Genomic DNA, 11,361 nt, shown 5'->3' on the forward strand with positions numbered 1-11,361 from the left:
TTCCATTTAGAAATAAATATGAAGAGTGTATTAAAGCCTATCATATAGAACAGTTACTCTGTATCCGTTGTCTAATTCATTGTCCAATTAATTTGTACGTAGTGTTTTAATGTAATATAATTTGAAGTCATGATTAAAAAAACTATAAACATTCAGATAAAATCCTTGTTGTGAAGGTATTGTAATGTATTCATGTGTCTACTTCTACAGGTACTGGCGGCGTGGTGAGCCTAATGGTGGTGGAGGAGAAGACTGTGCTTTGTTAGCTGCTGGTGGAGGATGGTACGACATTCCATGTGGGGACACATACCGTTGGATTTGTGAAATAGTTTTCTAGAGTTATGCATTAACTAGTAATAGTTATGTGTATGTGCAGCACCTGATTAACCCTTTGTGGTGCATGGAGCTATACCACCCGCCTGTGTGTGTGTGTGTGTGTGTGTGTGTGTGTGTGGGGGGGGGGGGTTATTTTCTTTTTCTGAGTACACCAAATAGACAATGAGCTTGTAGATCTGCTATTTTGGGAACTGTTCCCCCCCAGAATATTCATGCTGGGGTTCAAGAGGATAATTCATATTTCCATTATTCATAATGTAATGTCACATGTAATCAATGAATAACAGCCATCCGTTTCATTTTAACACCACAGACAGATTGATCAATAAAGTGTTTGTGATGAAACTGGGTTTGGTCCAAATCAGTTTGTTAAAACAACACTTTTCAACCTATCTTCATATAATAGGTCCATAATCATGGCAAAATGGCGCCATTTCCCCCCTACTCAGTCTGTGTCTCATGATAGGAGGGCTGTGTGCAGTTCAGAAACCCGTCCACCAGTGACATCATCGTTAGGCAGATTTATTTATTTAAAACAAAACAATGTTTAGATTTGTATTACCGTGAGAACGATGGCTTCCATTTTCGTGTTGAAACCTTTCAGGACTAGAAAGCCTGCAGTTTCTATTAGCTTGGATTCCCTATCGATGATGTAACTGGTGGACGGGTTTCTGAACTGCCCACAGCCCTCCTATGAGACACAGACAGGTTTCTGAACTGCCCACAGCCCTCCTATGAGACACAGACAGGTTTCTGAACTGCCCACAGCCCTCCTATGAGACACAGACAGGTTTCTGAACTGCCCACAGCCCTCCTATGAGACACAGACAGGTTTCTGAACTGCCCACAGCCCTCCTATGAGACAGACTGGTTTCTGAACTGCCCACAGCCCTCCTATGAGACACAGACTGAGTAGAAAAACATTGTGCCATTTTATCATGATCATTAGTGAGGACCAATTATATGAAGATAGGTTGAAAAGTGGTGAAGTTGTCCTTTAAAACAGTGAATGTTATAAATAAAACAGTACATGAACTCTAATTCATTCAGCCTCTGTAGACATTTTTAAAGCTCAGCTCAAGACCCACTTCTACAACATTGATTTTAATTGATCTTTTATTTTTTGTTATTCATGTCCTCACTGTATTGCATTACTGCTTGTTTTTTAATGTCGTTGCCTTGCTTTTCTTTTTTTTTTCTCCATTGCTCTGTAAAGCACTTTGAGCTGCATTTCATGTCATGAAAGGTGCTATACAAATAAAGTTTTATTATTATTATTAATTACTGACTGCACTGTAAATTACTGTTATATTTCAACATGTAGAATTGATCACATCAATGTTGTGTTTGTGACACCAGGGAGTTGATATAAACTGCTGTACCTCATATGATAAAGAGGATACACTTTAGTCACTAAATTAATGTACAGGATGTGCAGTTGAATAATAAACATCCCTGAGTTTGGACTTCTTTAAATGTAGGTCAACAGATGAGGAACAACTTCAGATATTTACATACTAGTCCATATCTAGACAATACCAGTTTAAATATAATTATATGTAAATGACTTCAAATGAGAAGTTCTGAAAAGGCCGGCGTACAGAATTACACAGTGGAGGAAGTTACTACTGCATGGGGCAGATCAGCTGTTGTCACTATTTTAAATGCTATTATAAAATACAACCCAAACACACTAAGACAATTAATACCTGTTGTCAATTACACTAGTATCCAGTTAACCCATTTAGACCTGATGTCGAAAATGTCTTATTTATCCTGACAGTTTTCTGAAACACCTATGTTTCTATGTCAGTGGTGCTCAAAAGGTCAAGTACCTTCAAAATGATCTGTATTTGACCGCGGATCCACATCTGAAAATATGTAGTCCCCGTCCCCCCCGAAAGCAAAGATCTGTAGATCTGCTATTTTTCAATAGCTAAAGTATAAAGTCTGTGAAAAAAGATTTCACGTAAATTGCACCAGTGGCGTGCACAGACATTTCGAGGGGCAGGGGCTCAAGTGCAAAAAAGGGCACCTTGTGCAGCAGCGCGTGGAACCGGCCGGTTGCCTTAATTAATAGTGTGAGATTTAGAGATTTTGGTGCCTAAATAATATATTAGAAGCTTTTTATCAAGAATTGATCAGTGTCACCATGGTCACCTTTTTCAAAAGGGCACATTGCCAAAAGGGCACCCCCTAGTGTCTATCTGTGCACGCCACTGCTGTACACAGACGGACGGACAGACGGACGGACGGACGGACGGACGGACGGAGTGCAAAAAATACTCTCTCCCCATGCCTTCGGCCTGGTGGAGACAATGAAGAAGTCATTAGTCATGTTTAACAGTCTGTGTTATTGCTAGTAGCCTAAATGTAAATTAACCATTGAATTACATTTCCTCTGACATTTTATTCAGGTTATCAAATGGGAAGTTTGCTACCGTATACTTCACTATTCTTTCAAATCATGCATGTCATTTTCCTCTTTTGTGACATTATGAGTCTAACAACAAGTTTCAGAACCGATCAGTTTGACAATGAACTACAATGACTGAGGACGTGTATGTCAACACCGGGCCAAATCCCACCAAGAAGGTCAGATCTGGCCGAGGAGAGATGGAGATGCAGGAGAGAGGAGAGAGAGAAGAGGAGACAGGCGACATCTATCTGATTCCAGACGACCAGGACCCCATCTATGTGACTCCAAACGACCAGGACCCCATCTATGTGACTCCAATCGACCCGGACCCCATCTATGTGACTCCAATCGACCCGGACCCCATCTATGTGACTCCAAACGACTCGGACCCCATCTATGTGACTCCAGCCGACCCGGACCCCATCTATGAGACTCCAATCGACCCGGACCCCATCTATGTGACTCCAAACGACTCGGACCCCATCTATGTGACTCCAATCGACCAGGACCCCATCTATGTGACTCCAGCCGACCCGGACCCCATCTATGTGACTCCAGACGACCAGGACCCCATCTATGTGACTCCAATCGACCCGGACCCCATCTATGAGACTCCAGACCCTGGGACACAGAACAACACAGCAAAAGAGCAGCTTGGAGGTAACATTATAACTAATGTTGTATACAAAAGGTTAACTAATATATGTATGGATGTTAGTGTTACACAAGGACAGTGTAGTGGTGTAGGGTGAACTCTACTACTAAAACACTACTAAAACACACATTATGTATTATGTATAAATGAAAAAAAAGGGAAAGGAATACATCAATGATGTGTCTTTTTGTCATATGAAATTGGTAGGAGATTTCCAACTTTACAACCTTTTTCTTTTCCAATTGTAGGCTATAGGCGTAAGGGGCTTAATCATTCACCCATTTAAATAAGTGCTTTGATCTTTCTTCAGATAAAAAGGCAGATCTGGTTATCTGGCGGGTCAGAAAGGCTGAGCACTTAATTATTAATTATGCGAGATCCTTTTGGGGAGTCTGGAGGACGGGACCGCAGCACACACCAGCTCACATGCCAGCCTTCATCCATATGTTTATGGTTCATTCATCAATCACTCCATAAACCTTGATTATTATGACTGCCTTGACATGCTACTGTATATCTGTCATGCAGGCATCACTCACCCACAGCACTTTTCACAGCAGTGCGCACGTGCATTACGCACAAATGGGTAAATTAATTAATATAGGCCTAGCCTACAAACGTATTCCATTCATGGCGATGCAACTGTGATGTGTCATGTAGCCTTGAGGTGCGTGCGTGCGTGCGTGCGTGCGTGCGTGCGTGCGTGCGTGCGTGCGTGCGCGGACATGACAGCCAAGGCAGGCGAGGCGAGAGGGAAACAGACAGGGTAGGCCTAAAGCTTTATTTAATTCATGCAGGTGTTCGTTTATTGGATTTTTCCATCATGTAACGGTTTCCATAAACGTTGTTTGGTCGTATTGCAGTTATTCATGTCACAAAACACGAGGGCGAGGCTTGATTTCATAGGGCGTGCCAGATTGATTTCAGCCGTCACATTTACCAACTAATTAGGAAGGAAATGAAGGAAGGATCAGCTGTTTGGGATCACTTCATAAATGTCATGCCGACGTGAGTGTCTCCAAAACCGACGCTCGAATTTGAGGCAGATTTTACACTCGATTGATAAATGAGAGCCATTGACCCTGAATGCTATACTCTATTTCAGCTCAGTCAATTAAGAACATAAATTACTTACAGTATGCCATCACAACTTGTGACTTATTTTAAATGTCTTATTTTGGGACTATACTGGTTTAAACCTACAGGGAGTGTGACGATGGTGTCGTATGTTTTTCAGGCTCTGAAGACTCAAAGCGGAATCTCTACTTGGCTGCTGCTGCGGCGTGTGGGTGGCTGCTGTGTGTTCTCCTATTGGCTGGCATCATTGTCCTGGTGGTACTCTGTGAGTAAAGCATTCTATTCTTTACTGTTGATGGATGTTGAGGGAAACACTTTGGGCTCTATTGTGAGGAAGGTGGGTTGGCGCGAGGCCAAGGTCAAGGCTCTATTGTGAGGAAGGTGGGTTGGCGCGAGGCCAAGGTCAAGGCTCTATTGTGAGGAAGGTGGGTTGGCGCGAGGCATGCAGTGGACGGGGAACTTCTAAATGTCTGTAGGTGACGTGTCTTGTTTTTCCATGTCTATACTCTATACACACAGGTCTGCTCCAAGGTGTTTGCTTTTTATTCAAAACACCATAAATAAGACACAACGTTTGGGCCGTGAACGAACGGCCTTCATCAGGTGATAATCGGCAGTATGTGTGACGACTCCCTTTTAAACCCAGTCGTCACATCACGTGACTGATGACGACTGCATGGGCAGGTGATTCACTGACACCAATAAGTAAACAATCAAGTCATCGTGTAAATCAGGGCTCAAGATTTACTTTTTTACATGGTAGCACTGGTGCTACAAGTTTAACCCATTCTGACCTGAGATCAGATTCATACGAGGTTTCCACTGGACACACACTGGTCTGATGAACCCATTCTGACCTGAGATCAGATTAAAAAAATGTCAGTCGTTCTTCGATTTTTCAAAAATAGCAGACCTACAAGCTCGTAGCGCGCCACTCGGTGGCGCGCTATGAGCTTGTAGATCTGCTATTTCTCAATAGCTAAAGCATAACATGATGCTAACACCAAAACGGGTTCCCGTTCAGAATGGGTTAAAAATGTAGGCGCACCTTTCTTCTTTTTTTTTATGAATAAAAACAGCACTATAACATGAAAGTAGAGTTACAAATGCATGGTAGAGGAGGGGAAAGGAACTGGTTGGAATAACGTGTTCCTTCCACGCGCTACGTCCAACCAGGGAAACTCCCCCCTGTCAGGTGTAAAGGAGCGACTTGGACACTCAGGCATGAAGGAAGCATGAGTTCAAGTCCGTTGCTCTCCCCTTGTGCCCCATATATGGGGACTAGGTTGGTCTCCCCTTGTCCCCCATATATGGGGACTAGGTTGCTCTCCCCTTGTCCCCCATATAAAAGGTCCACCTGGTTTACTTCCAATAATTTAGCTGGAGAGGCGCACACACACGCACACGCACACACACACACACACACACACACACACACACACACACACACACACACACACACACACACACACACACACACACACACACACACACACACACACACACACACACACACACACACACACACACGGTGTGTAGGACAGTATATGCGCACAATTACAACAGCATGATAGCTGATAGGGGGAACCGTTTTTTATATATTAGCATGCTCTCTAGGATCACATTGCCAAACAGCACTGATCTCTGATCAGTGTTAAGCAAAACGGTCACTTATAGTAGCTAAGTACAACACTGATCTCTGATCAGTGTTAAGCAAAACGGTCACTTATAGTAGCTAAGCCTTTTGCGGCGCGCGCTTAGGCGTGCGGCCGCGCGCACACCCCCTACTGAACATTCCGCACCTCATACTGTAAATATCTTCCCGCGGCCTCATCAGTTTGTTGATTCTCCTTCTTACAGATGGAACGTTGATTAAAGACAAACACATCCTGCAGTCCAGTTTGGATCAGTTCCAGAACAGTCATGGCAACCTGACCCAACTGACTGACCATTTGGACAAGTTAGAGACCAGACTTAACACCACGACTGACCAGAGAGACCAGTTAGAGACCAGACTTAACACCATGACTGACCAGAGAGACCAGTTGCAGACCAGCCTTAACACCATGACTGACCAGAGAGACAAGTTAGAGACCAGACTCAACACCATGAGAGACCAGTTACTGAGCAGACTTAACGTCATGACTGACAAACCAGATGACCTGAAGATGATCCTTTGTGGTCAGTGAGACAATGTTTTGTATTCAATCTAATATCATGTAGAATATAGATCATCATTTGTCATTAATCTGAGCACATGGAAACAGTGTCTAACATTATATTTTGTGGTTAGAATCACGTGGATTTACATTTGGTGATGGTGTGTGTTACTACATCTCTACTGAGGGGAAGACCTGGGAGGACAGCAGAGCATTCTGTACAGCCAGACAATCTGACCTGATGACCATAAAGAGCAAAGAGAAGCAGGTGCAGTGTGTGTGTGTGTGTGTGTGTGTGTGTGTGTGTGTGTGTGTGTGTGTGTGTGTGTGTGTGTGTGTGTGTGTGTGTGTGTGTGTGTGTGTGTGCATTAGTGCATGCTGTAACCTACTCCATCTAGTTGAGACACACATCTAGTATTGTACAGATTGTACTTCAGTAACCAGCTGCTTTTCTGTCCAGGACATTGTTGTCAGACTCTTCAGATCCAGGACTGTGTGGATTGGATTGACCGACAGAGAGACAGAAGGAGAGTGGAAGTGGGTGGATGGAACACCACTGACCACACCATCGTAAGACTTTACCTTCATTATTCTACTGAGGCCCATTCTATAAACGCCTTCTAAATACTGACCTAGGTTTTCTGAAAAACTAATATTTTTATAGCAGCATCACATCTTATTATTTCTTTAATACTGTACATACTGTACAGAACCCCAAAAGGGGTTCCCGCCCAGGATGGGTTAAAGAAAACATTTTAACTTATTTATTTCCAGCAAACTACATTTCACATTATTTCCTCTTCATATTTATTTCTAAATGGAATCAAAGGCTATAAATTATAGCCTTTGATTCCATTTAGAAATAAATAAGTGTATTATAGCCTATAATAGAATATATAACAGTTACTCTGTATCCGTTGTCTAATTCATTGTCCAATTAATTTGTACGTAGTGTTTTAATGTAATATAATTTGAAGTCATGATTAAAAAAACTATAAACATTCAGATAAAATCCTTGTTGTGAAGGTATTGTAATGTATTCATGTGTCTACTTCTACAGGTACTGGGGGCCTGGTGAGCCTAATGGTGGTGGAGGAGAAGACTGTGCTGTGTCTTATCCTGATGGAAGATGGTACGACTATCCATGTGGGTCGACACGCCATTGGATTTGTGAAATAGTTTTCTAGAGTTATGCATTAACTAGTAATAGTTATGTGTATGTGCAGCACCTGATTAACCCTTTGTGGTGCATGGAGCTATACCACCCGCCTGTGTGTGTGTGTGTGTGTGTGTGTGTGTGGGGGGGGGGGGGGGGGGTATTTTCTTTTTCTGAGTACACCAAATAGACAATGAGCTTGTAGATCTGCTATTTTGGGAAATGTTCCTCCTATGAGACACGTCTGGTTTCTGAACTGCCCACAGCCCTCCTATGAGACACAGACAGGTTTCTGAACTGCCCACAGCCCTCCTATGAGACACAGACAGGTTTCTGAACTGCCCACAGCCCTCCTATGAGACACAGACAGGTTTCTGAACTGCCCACAGCCCTCCTATGAGACACGTCTGGTTTCTGAACTGCCCACAGCCCTCCTATGAGACACAGACTGGTTTCTGAACCGCCCACAGCCCTCCTATGAGACACAGACAGGTTTCTGAACTGCCAACAGCCCTCCTATGAGACACAGACAGGTTTCTGAACTGCCCACAGCCCTCCTATGAGACACAGACTGGTTTCTGAACTGCCCACAGCCCTCCTATGAGACACAGACACATTGTGCCACTTTATCATGATCATTATAGTGAGGACCAATTATATGAAGATAGGTTGAAAAGTGGTGAAGTTGTCCTTTAAAACAGTGAATGTTATAAATAAAACAGTACATGAACTCTAATTCATTCAGCCTCTGTAGACATTTTTAAAGCTCAGCTCAAGACCCACTTCTACAACATTGCTTTTAATTGATCTTTTATTTTTTGTTATTCATGTCCTCACTGTATTGCATTACTGCTTGTTTTTTAATGTCGTTGCCTTGCTTTTCTTTTTTTTTCTCCATTGTTCTGTAAAGCACTTTGAGCTGCATTTCATGTCATGAAAGGTGCTATACAAATAAAGTTTTAATATTATTATTAATTACTGACTGCACTGTAAATTACTGTTATATTTCAACATGTAGTAGAATTGATCACATCAATGTTGTGTTTGTGACACCAGGGAGTTGATATAAACTGCTGTACCTCATATGATAAAGAGGATACACTTTAGTCACTAAATTAATGTACAGGATGTGCAGTTGAATAATAAACATCCCTGAGTTTGGACTTCTTTAAATGTAGGTCAACAGATGAGGAACAACTTCAGATATTTACATACTAGTCCATATCTAGACAATAGCAGTTTAAATATAATTATATGTAAATGACTTCAAATGAGAATTTCTGAAAAGGCAGCCGTACAGAATGACACAGTGATGACATCACCAGTGGAGGAAGTTACTATTATTGTACATGTACTGTAATGATGGTACAATATTGGCCTCTAAATTGTAAATTTAAGTCTAGCATTCAAGTCCGGATGGTAAACCGCAAGGTTGCCAGTTCGAACCCTGTGGTCTCCCCCAGAGTTAGTGTCGAAGTGTCCTTGAGCAAGACGCTGAACCCCTAACCCATTCTGAACGGGAACGCATTTTGGTGTTAGCATCATGTTATGCTTTAGCTATTGAAAAATAGCAGATCTACAAGCTCATAGCGCGCCACCGAGTGGCGCGCTACGAGCTTGTAGGTCTGCTATTTTTTGAAAAATCGAAGAACGACTGACATTTTTAGAATCTGATCTCAGGTCAGAATGGGTTAATCAGACCAGTGTGTGTGTGTCCAGTGGAAACCTCGTATGAATCTGATCTCAGGTCAGAATGGGCTATTTGCTCCTGATGTGCTGGTTGGTGCCTTGCATGGTTTTCCACAATATGACATTGATGAGCTCCACTTCAACAGCCCAACTATTTTCTAAAAGGACAAAAAACAATACACCTCAAAACTGTAATTATAAGTACTTAAGTAAATGTACTGTAAGTATACAGTACTTAAGTAAATGTACCTAGTTACTTTCCACCACTGTCCCAGAGCATTATTCTGCTGAAACTAGCAGATCTACAAGCTCACAATGTGTCACTTTGCAATGCATTGTGATCTTGTAGATCTGCTATTTTCAAATGATTTGTATGCATTGTGAAATGGGACATTCCGCATAGTTCTGCTGAAACTAGCAGATCTACAAGCTCACAATGAGCTTGTAGCATCACGAAGACATCTGCAATGCACTGTACAGTTCACCAGCATTGCCTTTTTTCACTTTTGAGATCTACAAGCTCACACTGAGCTTGTAGATCGGCTATTTTCAGCATGCAACCAAGTGCATAACCAGGCATTACGACACCACCAAGGCCTGATAATAATAATAATAATAATAATAATAATAATAATAATAATAATAATAATCAGGCATACCAAGGCCTGACAAAATGTATCTTGGATGTCGAATATCTTATGATAGTTAGTTGACTAAAACTAAAACATTTTAGGTGACTAAAATATGACTAAAGTTTTATTCAAAAGGCTATATGAGTAAAACGAAATAAATAAAAACAATCTGTGACAATCAACACTGGTACAACTACAGTATTGAAACCATCAAATGCAGCAAAAACAGAAAACAATATCAAACCTCTCTCTCTCTCTCTCTCACATCATGTTGGTAACCATGACAACACCAACCAGGTAGGCCTACTACTATGAAAACATGCCCAAAAGAAACAACTGTATCCTACATGAGAACTTATATCTGCAATAGTGAAACTGTCTAATCCACGAAGCTTGTAGATCGGCTATTTTTCCCCTCCATTTCTATTTCATTGGACAATTAAGCCCCAATGAGACCAAGAGCAGAACAACCAGACATGCATGACTGACAGCTCAATATTATGGCCACAGCTAATATATAATGTAAACAAATATGCACCACAAATCAAACAACCTAAATCTAAATAAACAACCAAGCATGTCTGTGATTTATGCTTTTTATTCATGGGGACCTACAAGCACCAGCAGCCAAACAGCATCTAATTAACCTCATCAAAGTGCACAGCTGCGCAATAAGTAGCAACAATAACAACACGTCATGTCGGCAACACACAGCATTGTAACTCAATAAAACAGCATTTATATTTATATTCTAGATGAGCCTTACCTTACCTTCTAAGATGAAGTGGCGCTTCCTCCCTGCCTTTTGCTCCTGCATTGTTCTTCAGTTGGTTTTGTTTATTGTCTGTCTGCTCTTTGTATAATCCACAAGTTCATCTCTCGTTGTGTCCGTTTGTAAAATAATCCTTTAAATGTCTCGGATAAGAGTTGACACACTTTGGACTTATAGTTGGAGCATTGAGTTCACCTGCTGTGGTGTGGTGGCTATAGCCTACAGGCTACTATCATTTCTGTAGTTTAAACTCTTTTGTTTCCAAGTTTAATGAATAAATGTTCATGTGGTTTGCTGTGAGTTTGTGTCCATTGTTCAGCAGCTGTAGCTTGTTGATATAAAACACATTGAATGTTTAAGTTGTCAGTATAGGCCTATTTGTGTAAAACATGCATAGTCTAGACATCACTAGAGAGTTGAGTCACTGCCACCAAACTTTACACAACTCCTCCTTGTAACCCTTTAC

This window comes from Protomyctophum bolini, assembly GCF_963924005.1.
Source record: "Protomyctophum bolini genome assembly, chromosome: 6".
NCBI lineage: Eukaryota > Metazoa > Chordata > Actinopteri > Myctophiformes > Myctophidae > Protomyctophum > Protomyctophum bolini.